This window comes from Heptranchias perlo, chromosome 9 (assembly GCF_035084215.1).
Source record: "Heptranchias perlo isolate sHepPer1 chromosome 9, sHepPer1.hap1, whole genome shotgun sequence".
Lineage (NCBI taxonomy): Eukaryota > Metazoa > Chordata > Chondrichthyes > Hexanchiformes > Hexanchidae > Heptranchias > Heptranchias perlo.
In genome coordinates, this window is record NC_090333.1 from 17,815,969 (window position 1) to 17,836,803 (window position 20,835).

General features: G+C 42.3%; 1 protein-coding gene across 4 annotated transcripts in view; it reads right to left on the reverse strand.

The window, feature by feature from the left end:
* Window positions 1-8,975, reverse strand: part of evi5a (ecotropic viral integration site 5a) — a 226,958-nt gene extending 217,983 nt beyond the window's left edge. For all 4 annotated transcript variants that reach the window (XM_067989928.1, XM_067989927.1, XM_067989925.1 and 1 more), the window contains exon 1: window positions 8,832-8,975. The gene's annotated coding sequence lies outside the window, so the exon portion shown is untranslated. The remainder of the gene's footprint in view (window positions 1-8,831) is intronic.
* Window positions 8,976-20,835: the final 11,860 nt, after the last annotated feature.

Below are 20,835 nucleotides of genomic sequence, written 5' to 3' on the forward strand. Positions count from 1 at the left end.
TCTAGAGAACCTTTGCTGTGACGTCCCCAAGGCGAGTATATCCCTCCTTAGATAAGGAGACCAAAACTTTATGCAGTACTCCAGGTGGGGTCTCACTAAGGTCCTGTGCAACTGTAGTAAGACTTCCTTACTTTTGTATTCCAACTTGCAATCAAGACCAACATGCCATTTGCTTTCCTAATTGCCTGCTGTACCTGCATACTAACTTTTTGTATTCCCTGAACGAGGACACCCAAGTCTCTCTGAACACCAACATTTAAGAGTTGCTCATGATTTTTAAAAAGTGTTTTTCTATTCTTCCTACCAAAGTGAATAACCTCACATTTCCCCACATTATACTCCATCCGCCACCTTCTTGCCCACTCACTTAATCTGTCTATATCCCTTTGCAGACTCTTTGTGTCCTCCTCACAGCTTATTTTCCCACCTAGCTTTGTATCGTCAGCAAACTTGGATACATTACACTTGGTCCTTTCATCTAAGTCGTTAATATAGATTGTAAATCATAGAATCTTAGAAAGGTTACAGCACGGAAGGAGGCCATTCGGCCCATCGAGTCCACGCCAGCTCTATGCAAGAGCAATCCAGCTAGTCCCACTCCCCCGCCCTATCCCCATAGCCCTGCAAATTTTTGCCTTTCAAGTACTTATCCAGTTCCCTTTTGAAGGCCATGATTGAATCTGCCTCCACTACCGCCCCAGACAGTGCATTCCAGATCCTAACCACTCGCTGTGTAAAAAAGATTTTCCTCATGTCACCTTTGGTTCTTTTGCCAATCTTTAAATCGATGTCCTGTGGTTCTTGACCCTTCCGCCAACGGGAACAGTTTTTAAAAATTCGTTCATAGGATGTGGGCGTCACTGGCGAGGCCAGCATTTATTTCTCTCTGTCTAGACCCTTCATGATTTTGAATACCTCTATCAAATCTCCTCGCAACCATCTCTGTTACAAGGAGAACAACCCCAGCTTCTCCAGTCTAGCCACGTAACTAAAGTCTCTCATCCCTGGAGTCATTCTAGTAAATTTCTTCTGCACCCTCTCTAAGGCCTTCATATCTTTCCTGAAGTGCATGCCCAGAATTGGACACAATACTCCAGTTGTGGCTGAACCAGTTCATCATGACTTCCATACTTTTGTACTCTATGCCTCTATTTATAAAAACCAGGGTCCCGTCTGCTTTTTTAAACCACTTTCTCAACCTACCCTGCCACCTTCAACGATTTGTGCACAAATACCCCCAGATCTCTCTGTTCCTGTACCCCTTTTAGAATTGCGCTCTCTAGTTTATGTTGCCTTTCCTCGTTCTTCCTACCGAAATGTATCACTTCGCAATAGCTGAGGACTAAGCACCAATCTTTGCGGCACCCCACTAGTTACAGCCTGCCAACCTGAGAATGACCCGTTTATCCCTACTCTCTGTTTTCTGTCCTTTAACCAATCATCTATCCATGCTAATGTATTACCCCCAACCCCATGAGCCCTTATCTTGTGTAACAACCTTTTATGTGGCACTTTATCGAAGTTTTGAAAATCCAAATATACTACATCCACTGATTCCCCTTTATCCACCCGCTAGTTACACCCTCAAAAAACTAATAGATTTGTCAAACATGATTTCCCTTTAATAAAACCATGCTGACTCTGCCTAATCATATTATGATTTTCCACGTGCCCTGTTATCACTTCCTTAATAATGGATTCCAGCATTTTCCCGACGACCGATGTCAGGCTAACTGGCCTGTAGTTCCCTGTTTTCTCTCTCCCGCCCTTCTTGAATAGCGGAGTAACATTTGCTACCTTCCAGTCCACTGGGACCATTCCAGAATCTAGAGAATTTTGGAAGATCATAACCAATGCATCCGCTATCTCTGCAGCCACCTCTTTTAGAACCCTAGGATGCAGGCCATCAGGTCCAGGGGATTTGTCGGCTTTTAGTCCCATTAGTTTGTCCAGTACTTTTTCTCTAGTGATGTTAATTGTTTTAAGTTCCTCACTCTCATTTACCACTTGGTTCCCCGCTATTTTTGGTATGCTTTTTGTGTTTTCTACTGTGAAGACAGATACAAAATATTTGTTTAACACATCTGCCATTTCCTGATTCCCCATTATAATTTCTCCTGTCTCAGCCTCTAAGGGGCCAACGTTTACTTTTGCTACTTTCTTCCTTCTTACATACTTGTAGAAGCTCTTACAATCTGTTTTTATATTCCTCGCTCATTTACTTTCATATTCTATTTTCTCCCTTATCAATTTTTTGGTCGTCCTTTGTTGGTGTCTAAAACTCTCCCAATCCCCAGGCTTATTACTCTTCGTGGCAACATTATAGGCCTCTTCTTTCAATCTAATACCCTCCTTAACTTCTTTAGTTAGCCACAAGTGGATCACTTTTCCTGTGGAGTTTTTATTTCCCAATGGAATGTATACTTGTTAAGAATACTGAAATATTTCTTTAAATGTTTGCCATTGCTTTTCAACTGTCAAACTCTTTAATTTAATTTCCCAATCTACCTTTGACAACTCGCCACTCATATCTATGTAATTGGCTTTATTTAAGTTTAAGGTTCCAGTGTCTGACTTAAGTACGTTACTTTCAAACTCAATGTGAAATTCTATCGTATTATGATCACTCTTCCCCAGAGGTTCTTTTATTGCGAGATTACTAATTAACCCTATCTCATTACATAATACAAGATCTAAAATAGCCTGTTCCTTCATTGGTTCCATGATGTATTGTTCCAGGAAACTGTCTCAAATACATTCCATGAACTCGTCTTCCAACTACCGCTGCCAATTTGATTTGCCCCGTCTATAAGCAGATTGAAGTCCCCCATGATGAATCATTTCCTTTGTTACAAGCTCCCATTCTTTCATGATTAATACTCTATCCAACTGCATTGCTACTATTAGGGGGCCCATAAACTACTCCCACCAGTGTTTTCTGCCCCTTGTTATTTCTAATTTCCATCCATATTGATTCTACTTCCTGATCTCCCAAGCCAAGATCCTTTCTCACCACTGTCATAGAATCATAGAAGTTTACAACATGGAAACAGGCCCTTCGGCCCAACATGTCCATGTCGCCCAGTTTATACCACTAAGCTAGTCCCAATTGCCTGCACTTGGCCCATATCCCTCTATACCCATCTTACCCATGTAACTGTCCAAATGCTTTTTAAAAGACAAAATTGTACCCACCTCTACTACTGCCTCTGGCAGCTCGTTCCAGACACTCACCACCCTTTGAGTGAAAAAATTGCCCCTCTGGACCCTTTTGTATCTCTCCCCTCTCACCTTAAATCTATGCCCCCTCGTTATAGACTCCCCTACCTTTGGGAAAAGATTTTGACTATCTACCTTATCTATGCCCCTCATTATTTTATAGACTTCTATAAGATCACCCCTTAACCTCCTACTCTCCAGGGAAAAAAGTCCCAGTCTATCTGGTCTAAATGAATGAACAACCACTTAATCTACTTTTGGTGGTGTTGATTGAGACAATGTTAGCCAGGACACAATGCCTTGCTCTTCAACAGTGTCATAGGATCTTTTATTTTCACCTCAGCAGGCATAAGTGGCCTCAATTTAATATTTCATCCAAAAGACGCCATCCTTATATCATCCTTTATTATTAGGGCTATGCCTCCTCCTTTTCCAATCTGCCTGTCTTTTCTAAGTGTCATATACCCTGGAATATTTAATTCCCAACCTTGGTCATTTTGCGACCACGTCTCTGTAATGGCTAGTAGGTCAAACCCATTCATCTTTGTGCAATTAATTCATCTACCTTGTTACAAATGCTCCATACATTCAGATAAAGAGCCTTTAATTTTGACTTTTTACCATTTTTTCCTGCTTTGACCTTGTTGCACTATTATTGGTATCCCTTCCTGCCACACTCTACTTATCTTTACCCATGTAACTACATCGTTCTATTGTCTTAACTTTTCTCATTAGATTTCTAAATTTCCCCTCACCTGACCCCTCTCCCCCACTCCCGCCCCCCCCCACCTTTTTAGTTTAAAGCCCTATCTACAGCCCTAGTTATTCGATTTGCCAGGACGCTACTTTAACACAAACACATTACGCCTTCTTCTGATCATTGGTTGGCTGGCTCCCTTTCCTTCATAAAGGCTGCAAGTGGTAGAGGAAACAAAGCACATTAAGACTTAACTAGACAGAAAGACAGCCAAAATAATTTTTATTCCACCAAATCAACATACAGGTGGTTGGTCATACAGTTGAGATATATACCTAAAAAATAATATAGGCTTAACCCTGAAGATGACATCCACTTTCAGTTCCCATATCACAATATGGTGTGACCAGTTATAAATTATTGTATTCTAGATGTGAGCAACCACCTCCATTAACATGTTAAAAAAAAAAATCAGGTATCACATACAGCTGTAGCATTTCTGCTACCATTTTCTTCAATACCTTAAAGTATTCTGAACAATTCACTGGGATACTGTTGTTTTTAAATAGTCCATATAATAGCATTCTGTACAGGTGACTTCAATCACGCTACTTCAGAATTGTCCAAAATCACCTATGTTACACGCAATTTGACCAGCATAGTAATGTGCCCATTTAACTACTGTGTATCCCAACAGCTGGTGCTCCTATTCTACAATACTGTTTTTGTACAAAATGGAATTTTGTCACATCAGAAACAACTGAGAACATTTGTCCTTACATTTGTCAACCCCAGTCCATCACCGGCATCTCCACATCATGTCCACTAAATTCTAGACATACATTGTTATTTATGCCAAAGCTTCCATGCCATTACACAAGTAATCTGGTGCTATGATAAACAGCAGTACGAAGGGACAGTGGCAACTCTTATAGGTCTCACTAAAACATAGCTCTTCCCATCGCATTTAATTTTTTGTTCCAGAAACAAATGATTAATTAGGTAATATTTTGCAGCATGAACACTGCATCAATTACAGTACAGTAGAATCCACTTGTAGTGATCATTCTTTATAGTGATCATGCAGATACCAGACTCCAATCATAGTTGACAATTTACAACCTTCCGGACTCAACACTGATTTCATTAACTTCAGATTTTCTCGGTCAGCTAGTGCTGGTAATGGTTTGGGTGCTGTCATTTACAGTTACTCCTGATTAATCTTTTGTTTCTTAACCTGTCCCATTACCACCTTCCTTGCCTTGCACCATCATCCCTTTTGTCATATAATCACTCGTGCCCTCTACACTATCACAGACCTTCCCTTTTGTTTTGTTTTGTTCTTTTCTTTCCTCCTCCTCCTCCTCCTCCTCCCCCCCCACCCCCGACTCTGTACTTGCTCAAAAACTTTAATTCTTATAACATCTTCCAGTTCTGACGAAAGGTTTTCAACCTGAAACGTTAACTCTGTTTCTTTCTCCACAGATGCTGCCTGACTTGCTGAGCTTCGCCAGCATTTTCTGTTTTTATTTCAGATTTCCAGCATCTGCAGTATTTTGCTTTTGTCATAGTTGGCAGTACCAGTTTGAGCCTCATGCACAAGTTTACCTTTGATTATACTGATCAGTTTGTACTGGACTCTCGCAGTGGCCTGTGGAGCTTGTCAGTACGAATAGACACTTTAAATAGGTACTCTCAGCCTCTCCTCTAATTTAATCCAGTATCACCACCCATGAAGAATACTATTCAGCACTAACCGGCAATTTAAACAGGAGGGTTGTTTAAATTTCTGATCAGCACTCAGTGGCGATCAGCTCAGACTACCAGCTTGAACTAAATCAATGTAACTAAGTAAAAGAGGGTGAGCAGTTGATTAATCAGCTGTTTAAAATGTCTGTCAGCACTGAGCAGCAGCTATAAGAATACTCTGGTTAGAGATCATTTGTGCTGGTCAAATTGATCACTATAACTGGATTCTACTGCAAGTCACTTTCCCTAATGAAAGTCTGCGATTAACACATTTGATTGGTACAAATTCCACAACAGCAAAAATCTAGATTTAATGGAAAACATCCTAAAATCAAACTGCAACTCTTGTAACATCCTTGCATTCTTGCACTTTAAAAAAAAATTATTTTGGGCTCCACAGGCAACTCAGTGAGTAAATGCACTGACCCACACATCAGGAGGGATCTGGTCTCGGCTGAAGGAGCCAATCTCTCCAAGCCCTGGTCTGTGCTATGAAAGCCAATCCCAACCAGGGCAACAGTGAGAGACACTACAATTACACCCACTGCATTTGGCTCGAGAAGAGGGAGCGAAAACAAACAGCATTTCCACTCCTGCTCAGTATCCACTAATCCTGTTGAAAAGCATCCCCCCTCCCTACATTTATGTTGGTTGAGAACAAGATCAGGATTAGCTACAACACCCACACAGTCAAATAGTCTGCTGACAGTCACTATCCAGAATCATCCAATGAGCTACTAGAGCTAGTGACTGTAGAACCGTACCACAGAACAAGGCTAGTCGGTCTTCAAAAGGTGGAAAGAAAACTGTAGGGAAACAAACATTTTTTGACAGTATCTTTTCTTTAGTAATATGATACAACCTGTTTATTTAAATTCATAACTCAGCATCTATTTCCAGTTAAAAATAGTGAAATTAACTTTTAGTTATTGGTTTTCTGTGCAACATTCAAAATAACAGCTATGAATGAAAAACAACCATCCTTTCCAACTTATGCATACAGCATTAACTTCGAGAACTGCAACTCTCATTAGCTACACACCTCAAGGGAGAAAAATGTAAATTAACATTAAGCAAACCAAACAAACCAAGAGAAACTATAAACTATCCAGCCATGCACATAAAGGGCATCAATCTCCAAGCGTCAATGGTTTTCACAAACCTTCCCCAGTAACTTCAGTTTCCCATAACATCTTAAAGCCAATTGTTCCAAATTAATATTTTCCATTAATGTGTTTTCCCACTGAAGAGCTAGCAACAGTGTGATCTGCGCACACCGCTGTCAGCTTCTCAATAGAAAAATATATTAAATTGCAACATTTGACTTTTATCTTTTTAAATACTATACAAGCCCAAATAGTCAATTTTAAGTAGGGTAACTTTATGTTGCACTGCATTGCAAAATGCTGCAACAAATGGGTTCTTCCACACTAACTTTTTTTTTTGCCAATGTTCCCCTTCCTTCCTGAAGATGTTGACTCCCACTAGAGTACAGTTCTTCTGGTACTCCGCCCGTGGTCACAGTGTGAACCTAAATGGTGAATCTCAGGTTTGATTTCCATGCAGCTCTTCGCTAGCTAATCTCGATGTGGAGATGCCGGTGATGGACTGGGGTTGACAATTGTAAACAATTTTACAACACCAAGTTATAGTCCAGCAATTTTATTTTAAATTCACAAGCTTTCGGAGGCTTCCCCCTTCGTCAGCTTGTGAATTTAAAATAAAATTGCTGGACTATAACTTGGTGTTGTAAAATTGTTTACAACTAGCTAATCTCAACCAGGATGGCACTGGGGTACTAAAACTGTCCTTAGCACCCCCGAGCTGGGGAAAAGAATATTACCCAGGGTCCAAAAATGTGTATGTGGACATTGTGAGCACAGGATTGGGCTTCATTGTTTCTATTTTAAGAGCCTGTCAACAGTCATTGCAGAAGCTCACACATGAATAGCCAATTGGGTATGCTACTAGAGAATTCCTGTCACCACAGAACTATAGTCACAGCAAGCAGAAAGCTTACATGAAGAGGGGGGAAAAAAGAAAATTGGCAAGAAAAAAAAAATCAATCTAGGATTTTCATTTACATGGTACAGTACTCCAACACATCATATTTACTGACTGATCGTGGGCGGGGATGGAAGAACAAGAGTCACCTCTTCAGTCTGGATTGCATTAAAATCCAGTAGGTAGAGATGAAATGACTCTTCACCCAATCTCTTCCTCCCCATCAGTTTATTTCCCAAATACACCAATCTATACTCGTTCTCCACACATTACTGAACACTTCAAAAAAAATCAGTCATGACAATGCTTTGTGTACTCAAAGTGCCACCTACAATATTAAAACAAAACCACAAACCAAGGTGATTATAAAATTTCAGTCACCACAGAATGTCACTTCAGTTGCCCAGTGATGTGGTATTTAATTCAACGTCATCCAGGCAGCAAAACACTGATTGAATTTCACTTCCCCTTGCCAAACATTTACCAATATATTGAAAGAGAAAAAGTTTTTTTTTTAAAAAACTAAAATTAAAAAGCACACATTTAAATCGTCCTTTGAGCTGCACGTGAACAAAGCTCGGGGAAATGATCAATAATGAATGATGATGACTCTACACGCTTTCTAATGCGCTGGCTCATTTTGCAAGCAGTCGAAGACAGACTAACACAGGGGCAGTGGTGCTTTAAAACCAGGCCCGGGTAAACTGTGCAACAGAAGGGAGAGCCCAGGCAGGGCAGACACCCCCCTCCCCCCTCCTCAAACCCTGGGAACAGAGACCACGCAATGGCAGGTTATCCCCACTGTAAAGACAACATGCGTCCCGCAGGGCACCCGGTCCATGGGGTAGGAGAGTTTGGGCCAGTCTCGGGCCTACGGTGAACTCCTCCGCCTAACTGTTCCCTTCTGACTGTCCCCGTTGCCACTGACGTATTTCGGGGGGAGGAGGAGGCAAGTCTTTCTCCCCCTCCTCCTCCTCCTCCTCGTCGTCGTCGTCTCCTTTCCCCTCCCCTCCCTCAAGGGGCGCAGTGACCGCTCGCCGTCCCCGGATTAATAGGCACTGTCCTGTTTTGGTTTTCACACTTGAATTCGGGGATGAAAGCGGGCCCCGGAAGCGCCGGCCAGTGGCCCCCGTTAATTAATGATTAAACGGCCGGCCCTTACCTTGAAAATATTTCGCCCACCGCTTCTCTCTCTTTAAAGATTAACTTTCCATAGATCGGAGCGAAGTGGAACGGCCCGCAGTTCAATGTCCGATCAGCCACACTCCTGCCTATCTCCGAGTCCCGTCCCAGCTCAGCTCAGCCCCCAACAAACCCCCCTCCCCCCTCCCTACGGAACTCGGCGGCCGGGCCAGGCCGAACCGACGTCACGTGGCCCCTCCCCCTCTGGCTCCGGCTCGCGCGACGTGGCGTACGTCACAGCTCGGGTCTTCCGCACAGACCCCGAGCCAGCACGAGTACTGCAATACAGCAACCCTCAGGTAGCTCAGACTGCAAAAAAGCAACCCAAAGCCAGAGCAGACTGCAATACGGCAACCCTGAGCTAGCGCAGCTCAGACTGCAATACCGCAACTCTGGGCGAGTGCAGCTCAGATTGCAGTACCGCAACTCTGGGCGAGTGCAGCTCAGACTGCAGTACAGCAAACCTGAGCGAGTGTAGTACAGCAACCCTGAGTGAGTGGAGCTCAGACTGCAGTACAGCAACCCTGAGCGAGTGCAGCTCAGATTGCAGTACAGCAACCCTGAGCGAGTGCAGCTCAGACTGCAGTACAGCAACCCTGAGCGAGTGTAGTACAGCAACCCTGAGTGAGTGGAGCTCAGACTGCAGTACAGCAACCCTGAGCGAGTGCAGCTCAGACTGCAGTACAGCAACCCTGAGCAAGTGGAGCTCAGACTGCAGTACAGCAACCCTGAGCTAGCGCAGCTCAGACTGCAGTACCGCAACCCTGAGCGAGTGCAGCTCAGACTGCAGTACAGCAACCCTGAGCAAGTGGAGCTCAGACTGCAGTACAGCAACCCTGAGCTAGCGCAGCTCAGACTGCAGTACCGCAACCCTGAGCGAGTGCAGCTCAGACTGCAGTACCGCAACCCTGAGCAAGTGCAGCTCAGACTGCAGTACAGCAAACCTGAGCTGGCGCAGCTCAGACTGCAGTACCGCAACCCTGAGCGAGTGGAGCTCAGATTGCAGTACCGCAACCCTGAGCGAGTGCAGTACAGCAACCCTGAGCGAGTGGAGCTCAGACTGCAGTACAGCAACCCTGAGCGAGTGCAGCTCAGACTGCAGTACAGCAACACTGAGCGAGTGCAGCTCAGACTGCAGTACAGCAACCCTGAGCGAGTGCAGCTCACACTGCAGTCCAGCAACCCTGAGCGAGTGCAGCTCACACTGCAGTACAGCAACCCTGAGCGAGTGCAGCTCACACTGCAGTGCAGCAACCCTGAGCCAGGGCAGCACCGATTGCAATACAGCAACACTGAGCCAGGGCAGCACAGATTGCAATACAGCAACACTGAGCAAGGTTGCACAGACTGCAATAGAGCAATCCTGAGCTGGGACAGCCCAGACAGCAGTATAACAACACTGATCAAGGGCACTACAGCACAGAGTGCAGTACAAAAATCCTGGGCCAAGGCAGCACAGAATGCTGCATAGCAACCCTGAGCCAGCGCTGAACAGACTGTAGTATAGCAACAGTGAGCTAATTCAACAATATTGAGCCAGAACAGTACACGCAGCACTGGACCAACATAAACATACTGCAAAACAGTCATACCGGACCAGCATGAAGACATCTGTAATATATCTGCATTGTGCGTACTACAATACTGAACTGGCAAATAAGACACACTGAATAAGCATAAGACTACAGTGCATCGAATGAACCAGTATGGTACACAGCAATACATCAATACATCCTTTATGCTATCAAGCAGGATTCCGTTTAACCCATAATTCAATTGCCATTCACAATGGCACAAATTCAGAAAGCTTTTGGTTTAGCATGGAGGGGACAAGTTGATTGGAGAAAAGCAAAAGGAGGAATCAGAGGTCCGGATAAATCGGAGGAAAAAGTTAACTAGCAAAACAGTGGAGCAAAAGTGAGACATATTTAAGTGTGAGATTGATGCAGCATAGTCTAGGAACAGTGTAATGTGATACATCTAGGGGTCTGGTCCTGTTAATGAACAGTCAAATAAGGCTGAAATTAAAGGCTAAAAAAGACCTTGCAACAAAGCTAAAACTAGTTACACAAAACAGTCATTTGCAAGTGAGGGGTGAAAGAGTATGAATAAATCTTAATGCCAACATGAGCAAATTTTTATGAACGCACTAAGAAAAGCAATCATTAAGGAGAGGTGCGGCCACTCAAAAATGAGCATGGTGCAATTAATATAGTGAGTAAATGGCAGAGTTATTTAATGAATATTTTGCTTCAGTATTTAGAAAGTTATAGAAGTCTTTAAAAGTTTGTAGATGAGAAAGTAGAAAGGAAATCAATAGCTGCATGTATTAATAAGAAAATGGTTCCTAAGTTCTGAGGGTGCTAAAAATTAAGAAGTCTCCAAGATGGGGTGGCATGAGCCCCAGAATACTGAAAGGGAGTTACTGAGAAAGGAGCAGAGGGACTAACAATTACTTTTCTAAATTTATTAGAGACAGGAATTGTGCCAAAAGACTACAGGGTAGCAAATGTTACAGCTCCATTCAAAAAGGAGGCAAGGAAACTATTGGCAGGCCAGCCTTATGTTGGTAGTAGGAAAATTGCTGAAGGCCATAATTAGAGATGAAATAATTGAATATTTAGAAGAGCATGGAGTGATCAGAGATAGTCAACCTGGATTTGTGAATCGTCAGTATATAAGACCATAAGACCATAAGAGATTGGAGCAGGAGTAGGCCATTCAGCCCTTCGAGCCTGCTCCGCCATTCACTGAGATCATGGCTGATCTGAATTTTAGCTCAACTCCACTTTCCTGCCCTTTCCCCATATCCTTTGACTCCCTTGCTGATCAAAAATGTATCTAACTCAGCCTTGAATATATTCAATGACTCAGCCTCCACAGCTTTTTGGGGTAAAGACTTCCAAAGATTCATGACCCTCTGGGAGAAGAAATTCCTCCTCGTTTCCGTCTTAAATGGGCGACCCCTTATTCTGAGATCATGCCCCCTAGTTTTAGATTCCCCCATGAGGGGTAACATCCTCTCAGCATCTACCCTATCGAGTCCCCTCAGAATCTTGTATGTTTCAATAAGGTCTCCTCTCATTCTTCTAAACTTCAATGAGTATAGACCCAACCTGTTCAATCTTTCCTCATAAGGCAACCCTTTCATACTCGGAATCAACCTAGTGAACCTTCTCTGAACTGCCTCCAATGCAAGTATGTCCTTCCTTAAATAAGGGCACCAGAACTGTACGCAGTAATCCAGGTGTGGTCTCACCAGCACCCTGTACAGTTGTAGCATGACTTCCCTACTTTTATACTCCATCCGCCGAGAAATAAAGGCCAATATTCCATTTGCCTTCCGGATTACCTGCTGCACCTGTATGTTGACTTTTTGTGTTTCATGTATGTGGACATCCAGTAGTGTTTAACTAACCTGATAGAATGTTTTGAGAGAATAATGGAATCTATAGACAGAGGGAATGTGGTAGATATATTTTATATGGACCTCCAGATAAAGTGGCGCATAAGAATTTGTTGAGAAAATGAAGGCCCATGGCATAGAAAGGAAAGTGGTGGTTAGATGACTAAAAAGCAGACAGCAAAGGGTTGCAGTCAATGGATAGTTCTCAGACTGGCAGAGGCGAGTGGGGTGCCCCAGGAATCAGTGTTGGGACCACTTTCTTTCCCTCATAAATATATGTATATAATATATGGCAATAGATTTTGGGAACAAGAATAAAGAATGGAAATGTACCTTAAATGGTAACTTTCTGAATGCAGTGGGAGAGCAAAGGAAGCTAGGTGTGCCGATGCAAAACCCTCAAAAGTGGATGGACGAGTAAAAAAAAAATTAAGAATGCAATGGAATTTTTAGATTTATATTGAGAGGGATTGAATATGAAACAAAAGGGGTCATGATGATTCTCTACAGAATAATAGGTCACATCTGGAAAACTATGGCATTTATCCCATAATATGGGCCATTGGTGGTTTATGTTGGTTCAGCGCTGAGTGTACTGAGCTAGTTCAATGTTGTTGTACTGGCTCACTGTTGCTATACTGCATACAGTGTGTTGTATTGCAGACTTGAGAGAGCTTCACTCTGCATTTAATGGAGGCTTCTCCTGATCATTAGGAAAAACTCTTGTTCCTCATTTTTCGGTCATGTCCTTCTCTCCCCTCTTCCAAAGGCATTAACCCTTTATTGGGGTATCGTTCCACGGGTGCAAGTCAACTTCTGTGAGTCTAAACAGTGAGTGTCCACATGCTTTTCTTCCATTAGAGCAGGATAGCCAAACCTGTTTCACTTGATGTTCACATGCATTTCAGCAAGGATTGCAGGCTAATGATCAAGAGCAGGCTCCCTGAACAATTTTACCCTTCATAACCTTGGTGTTCTGAGGCCAGTTATTAACCGCCGCTCCCCCACCACCACCACCACCATCACCACCTCAAGCCCAAGTTAGATGAGCTAACTCGATACAAACTCAGCATTAAACCTGGAGCCTTCTTGGTCTGTTTTGGCTCAACTACCCATTGCCTTAAACAGCAGAAACATTAGGGGAGCCCAGTGAGAGCATGGCACGGCAGTGAAGAGGACAATTTACCCACTACCTGTCCTGGGCTGTACATAACCTGGGAGTTCTTGTTGGGGCATAATAGTAGGAATTTCACACCGCTTCTAATCTATGCTTTTCTGACCTGGGAATGCTTGATGGGGCAATGTAAAATAAGCTTTATTCTGCATCCAATCTGTGCTGACCTGGGGGTGCTTACAGTACGATGCAGAGGAATTTTATTGTACATAAACCTGGAGTGCTTGATAGAACAAAATAGAAAATTTTTTATCCTGCATCTAACCCATCTTATACAACAAACTGTGTGATATTTGTCAGTGCCTTCCCACCTTACAGTCGTGACAACCCCCTAACTTTCTTTGTTTCTTCTCTCTGTCAACGTCATCAATAATATGCAAGTCAACCTAAAGATTCACAATCAATTGCAGCCTCTGAGACACTCACATCTGTACTCATCCTATCTGCTGTTTTCTCATCTCACTTTATCTGCAAACTTTGTGGCAATATCTTGAATCTCAATACTATCCATTTCCACCTCCAGTTATCCTGCTCTCATCCACTGTTCTCACTAAAAATCCAAATTCCAATACTTTCAGACTCCTCCCCCAAATTCTACTGTAACTTCCGATTCAGGGACTTATTTGGGAATGCCCCTTTAGACTTTCACATTTTTTTTTCCTCATACAAGCGAAGGAATGTTCTGTATACCTACAGCTTAAGTTACAAAGTCTGTGTAACTGCTTGTTTTTATACGTCATGACCTTGTTATAACCAGTGTTTTCTTGAGGTGTTAGCTTTCTGGGGGCTGTATCAGTACTTTTGAAGTTGTTGGTCAACTTTTGCTAGTTTTCAATAAGGCTAATGGAATGCTGGCCTTTATATCTAGAGGACTAGAGTACAAGGGGGCAGAAGTTATGTTGAAACTATGATCTCAGTGAATGGCGGAGCAAGCTCGAAGGGCTGAATGGCCTACTCCTGCTCCAATCTCTTCTGGTCTTATATGCTGACGAGTCACAAATCCAGGTTGACTATCTCTGATCACTCCATGCTCTTCTAAATATTCAATTATTTCATCTCTAATTATGGCCTTCAGCAATTTTCCTACTACCAACATAAGGCTGGCCTGCCAATAGTTTCCTTGCCTCCTTTTTGAATGGAGCTGTAACATTTGCTACCCTGTAGTCTTTTGGCACAATTCCTGTCTCTAATAAATTTAGAAAAGTAATTGTTCGTCCCTCTGCTCCTTTCTCATGTAGATGAAAACATAAAATTACAAAGCGATATTGATAGATTAGGTGAATGGGCAAAACTGTGGCAAATGGAATTCAATGTATGCAAATGTGAGGTCATCCACTTTGGATCAAAAAAGGATAGAACAGGGTACTTTCTAAATGGTAAAAAGTTAAAAACAGTGGATGTCCAATGGGACTTAGGGGTTCAGGTACATAGATCATTGAAGTGTCATGAACAGGTGCAGAAAATAATCAATAAGGCTAATGGAATGCTGGCCTTTATATCTAGAGGACTAGAGTACAAGGGGGCAGAAGTTATGCTGCAGCTATACAAAACCCTGGTTAGACCGCACCTGGATTACTGTAAGCAGTTCTGGGCACCGCACCTTCGGAAGGACATATTGGCCTTGGAGGGAGTGCAGCGTAGGTTTACTAGAATGATACCCGGACTTCAAGGGTCAAGTTACGAGGAGAGATTACACAAATTGGGGTTGTATTCTCTGGAGTTTTGAAGGTTAAGGGATGATCTGATCGAAGTTTTTCAGATAATAAGGGGAACAGATATGGTGGATAGAGAGAAACTATTTCTGCTGGTTGGGGATTCCAGGAGTAGGGGGCACAGTCTAAAAATTAGAGCCAGACCTTTCAGGAGCGAGATTAGAAAACATTTCTACACACAAAGGGTGGTAGAAGTTTGGAACTCTCTTCCACAAATGACAATTGATACTAGCTCAATTGCTAAATTTAAATCTGAGATAGATAGCTTTTTGGCAATCAAAGGTATTAAGGGATATGGGCCAAAGGCGGGTATATGGAGTTAGATCACAGATCAGCCATGATCTTTTCAAATGGCGGAGCAGGCACGAGGGGCTGAATGGCCTACTCCTGTTCCTATGTTCCTATATGTTCCTATATTTCTAGGTTGGCGTGAATGGTAAAGGACTTTTGTGTGCAGATCCACAGGTCATGAAAAGTGGTAGCACAAGCAGATAAGGCCATAAAAATGCCAACAGAATCCTTGTATTTTGTATCTAGAGGCACAGAATACAAAAGCAGGGAAGTAATGTTGAACATGTAACCGCAGCTTTTGGCAGCCCATTACAAGAAGGATATAAAAGTATTGGAAAAATTGCAGGGTAGATTCATTAGGATATTATCAGAGTTCCAATTATGAAGAGACATTTGAGAAGTTAAGGGTTCTTCACTAGAGGTGAGAAGGCTAAGGAGGGTCTAATAAAGGTTTTCAAGACTATTAAGGATTATGTTGATGGTAAATAGTGATCAATTGTCAGTGAGACGGTAAGTTAATGACAAAAACTGTTAAAGGGGAGGTTAGAAAAAAATGTCTTTACATAGAGGGTGGTTTGAATATGGAAATTCTCTACCACACACCATTGCTAAAGCAGAGTCTACAAGTACTTTTAAAATGAAATTAGATCGTTCCTTGAAAAAGATGAATATTTAAAGGAAGGGCATTGGGAGCAAGCAGGAGTGGGATTAGACTAGTTGGCTCACATGGAGAAAAATACTGGAGCAGACTTGATAGGCAAAATGCCCCGTTCCTGTGCTGTAACATTCTATGATTCTTTGTCTGCATCACAGGCAGAGAACAGTAAAACTATAGTATTAGGGACAAATGAACATTTTGTCTTACCATGCAGTGTGGAGTCCCCCTGCTGGCTAAATTGTGCTAACAGCACAAGCACAGGAAGCTGTGGGAAAGGGAAGCTGACAGTGCACTGTTATTTGCTTGTTCTTTCACCAGGAGTTCCACAAATGTCGATTCTTTTCCCCTCAGTGAGGTGACCACCCTGGCTCCCCTTCCTACTCCCTTAACTAAATTTTTCCATCCAAACAAAACTGAGGAAATGTTGAACCGGTTGAGTCTATACTCATTGGAGTTTGGAAGAATGAGAGGAGATCTTATTGGAACATATAAGATTCTGAGGGGACTCGATAGGGTAGATGCTGAGAGGATGTTACCGCTCATGAGGGAATCTAAAACTAGGGGGCATGATCTCAGAATAAGGGGTTGCCCGTTTAAGACGGAAACGAGGAGGAATTTCTTCTCCCAGAGGGTCGTGAATCTTTGGAATTCTTTACCCCAAAAAGCTGTGGAGGCTGAGTCATTGAATACATTCAAGGGATTCAAGGCTCCACAAGGGCGTCAAAGGATATGGGGAAAGGGCGGGAAAGTGGAGTTGAGCTAAAAATCAGATCAGCCATGATCTCATTAAATGGCGGAGCAGGCTCGAAGGGCCAAATGGCCTACTCCCGCTCCTATCTTTTATGGTCTTATGGTTTTATGGTGGCGGTGGCATGGCTACCATCTTGAAATCCCACCTTGGTCTTTCCCACTCTTCAACCCGTTTCTCTATTTTTGAACACTTCACCCTCTACCATTCCAAATACCCCTCCTTCAAATTTCATCTCATCTATCATCCCACAGATCTTTTCTTTATTGAATTCTCCTCTCCTCTGTCTGCCCTCAGTCTCTGCATCAAGTGACTATGTATCCTTAGTAACTTCAATTACCATCTTAACTCACCTTACATAAACCAACTTCCTTGCTTAAGTTTATGGAGGGTCGAAGGTGGGAGACTGGCCAGGGGGGCATTGGATTAGTCGAGTCTGGAGGTAACAAAAGCATGGATGTGGGTTTCAGCAACAGATGAGCTGAGGCGGGGGCGGAGACGGGCGCTATTACGGAGGTGGAAGTAGGCAGTCTTGGTGATGGAGAGGATATGGGGTCGGAAGCTCAGCTCAGGGTCAAATAGAACGCCAAGGTTGCAAACAGTCTGGTACAGCCTGAGACAGTGGCCAGGGAGGGGGAAGGAATACAATCCACATAGCAATCCAGTTGTGATCTGGAGGGAGAATTAAATTCATTCTAAAATGCACAGTAGTTAGAGAGCTATCCCAGATATTCCTCATAGGAAATGATTTCATATATATTTTATTACTGTTTCTATATTCTTAACCATTAGAAGAGAATTTCTAAATCTTAGATATGTTAGATCCTTTTTATTGATATCCTTTGTTATTACCCATGGAGAAAATTAGAGCAGAAGGTACAGCATAAAAATGGAAAGGAAGTATTTCCCTCAGTACTGGAGCAGCAATATCAGCAATTCATTTTAAATTCCTTCTTATACTTTCTTATTATCCATGATGTGGAGATGCCGGTGATGGACTGGGGTTGACAAATGTAGAGAATCTTACAACACCAGGTTATAGTCCAACAATTTTATTTTCAAATAAAATTGTTGGACTATAACCTGGTGTTGTAAGATTCTTTACATTTCTTATTATCAATAGTGCGTGGGTAACAATATAATGGTGCAACATAGTTTTCATATAAAATTAGTGAGAACATTTATTACATTTGGCATTATAGACTGTACTACGTTCATGTAAATGTGTGATTCTGACAGCAGAGTTACTAAAGGGAATATTTAATAATAATAAGTATCCATTCTTCCACAATCGACAGAGATTTTTACAATACCAGAACATGCATTAGATTTTATACAGCTGTTGTTAATGCAACTATTTTTGACTCACATACATTCTTTAAAATATCAATAGTCAGGAGGCAGTGAAATAGCTGAAGTGGTTAAGTGTTCACTGTCTCACCTGAAAGTTACAAGTTCAAGTCTTACCATTGCCTGTCACTTGAATTATTTTGCCTCGGGTGGGGTGAGTTTTATTAGTTCTTGACCAGGCCTTGAGCTGAAACGTCACATGGAAGTGAAATCTCTGGGGGTAGGGGAAATAAACTGACATTATCCAGTACATTGCACTTGAATTACACATTGTGTCAGTTGGATAGAGTGGCATTGATTGTGGTTGTTGGGATGTTTGCAGCCAAGATTATCTCAACCTTTGGTAGTTGGAAGATCCACAGTGGCATTATATGGCCTGCATTTGCAGGAGTTGAAAGAACAAAGTAAATGAATCAATAAAATGTACTAAGCCAGTCACTGGCTAATCAAAACAGTAAAGGACCTGACTGTTGGCCCTAAAGGCTCTATGTTCAGATCTGAAGACTGCTGTCACTCAGGTCCCTCCACTTCACTTAAATGAGTTTTCTCAGTGGGATCAATAGGTAGAGGAAAAACTGATGTGACCCGGTCCTCTTGATCATAATGTAACAGTCAAAGTGCCACTTGGTGAGAAGTATGTATCCCAAACTATTCTGCAGCTCAGGAAAAATAACAGTTTATGCTAAATCTTTATAAATCACTCATTAGGGCTCAGCTGGAGTACTGTGTCCAATTCTGCACACCACACTTCAGGAAGGATGTCTAGGCCTTGGAGAGGGTGCAGAGAAGATTCACTGGAATGATACAAGGGGATGAGCGATATCAGTTATGCAGAGAGACTGGAGAAGCTGGGATTATTCTTCTTGGAGCAGAGAAGGTTAAGGAGAGAAGGTTAATAGATGTTTTTAAAATTATGAAGGGTTTTGATAGAGTAGATAAGGAGAAGCTATTTCCACTGGCAGGAGGGTCGGTAACCAGAGGACACAGAATTAAGATAATTGGCAAAAAAAACAGGGGTGAATTGAGGAGAGTTTTTTTTACACTGCGAGTTGTTGTGATCTGGAATGCACTGCCTAAAAGGGTGGTGGAAGCAGATTCAACAGTAATTTTCAAAAAGGAATTGGATATATACTTGAAAAGGAAAAACTTGCAGGGCTATGGGGAAAGAGCAGCGGAGTGGGACTAATTGTACAGTTCTTTCAAAGAGCCGGCACAGGCATGATGGGCCGAATGGCCTCCTTCTGTGCTATATACTTCTATAATTCTATAACAGGAGAAATATGTAACACAATGATGTATGAATGAATTACAGCATGGAGGTTTTGTGGTAGATTGGAGTTAACCTGAATAGGGACTTAAATCGATTTGTTAGGAGCAGAGCATAAACGATAAGTTATTGTGCTTTCTTTTATTCAGTTAGATCTGAGGTAACTTAGTGGGCCTAATGGTGATTTTAATGCCTACCTAATTCTTGCCTTGGTGTAAAAATGCAAATGATAGACAAAATTATGTGTGTTTAATTAGACTGCAATCCCCACTTTAGTATACTCAGCTGAAATTACAAGTCACATTAAAGATCATGCCTTAATGGTGAGGATGGAGCTTTAATGCAGCAAAGTGGATTTCACTACCATGTAGAACGTGCCAGTGAAAAGGGATGATCATGCCATATCAATGCACATGAAGGCACCAAGTGGTGAACTATTTGTTGAACATTACAATAGTGTCAAACTTTGTCTGATAACACTCCTGTGAAGCGCCTTGGGACATTTTACTACATTAAAGGCAATATATAAATGCAAGCTGTTGTTGTAGTGAATTATTCTGAATGAACTCTTATTGAATAGATGACTGCAATATTTACAGGAGAAAATAATTGCACTTTGGCATAAGTATTGCCACTCATCCTGCATATGATCATCTTACTGTGTCAGAACCCCTGGAAGACAAGTATACCAAATCAAAATGAATGTTGCAGAAATAATTACAGTTGCACCCAAAAGAGTGATCAGTCATCATGCTGAAGGATCCACTCTACATATACTTGCTGTCTATGAACTACTCATGAACTGGTGTCTCATCAGTATTCTCAGAGATGGTAATGGCTTCTGCAATGGATTGAGTGGGGTGTTGCAGAAATCTGGAGACAAAAGAGACAATATGTAAATTGTTACCAATATACACGCAGTGGAATGGATGACAAATAGCTACAGGCACATTTGGGAACATCCGTACAAATGCCGGTGAACTGCAACAATGGACTATTGTGTAAAGACGTTTTTGCATGTGCATGAGAGACATAAAAGGCTGTTTTGGCATGCTATGTAATTTATAGATATGCACTGTGCTTTACAACAACTTTTGTTTTCTGGGAGACTGCAAAGCTGTAATTTAAACCTATGAGACATCTAATGATGTTGATTCAGGGATAAATATTGGCCAGGACACAGGGAGAACTCCCCTGCTCTTCTTTGAATCGTACCATGGGATCTTTTACGTCCACCTGAGAGGGCCTTGGTTTAGCTTCTCATCTGAAAGATGACACCTCCTGCAGTGCAGCACTTCCTCCATACTGCACAGAAGTGCCAGCCTAGATTAAGTGCTCAAGTCTCTGGAGGAGGGCTTGAACCCAGAACCTCCTGACT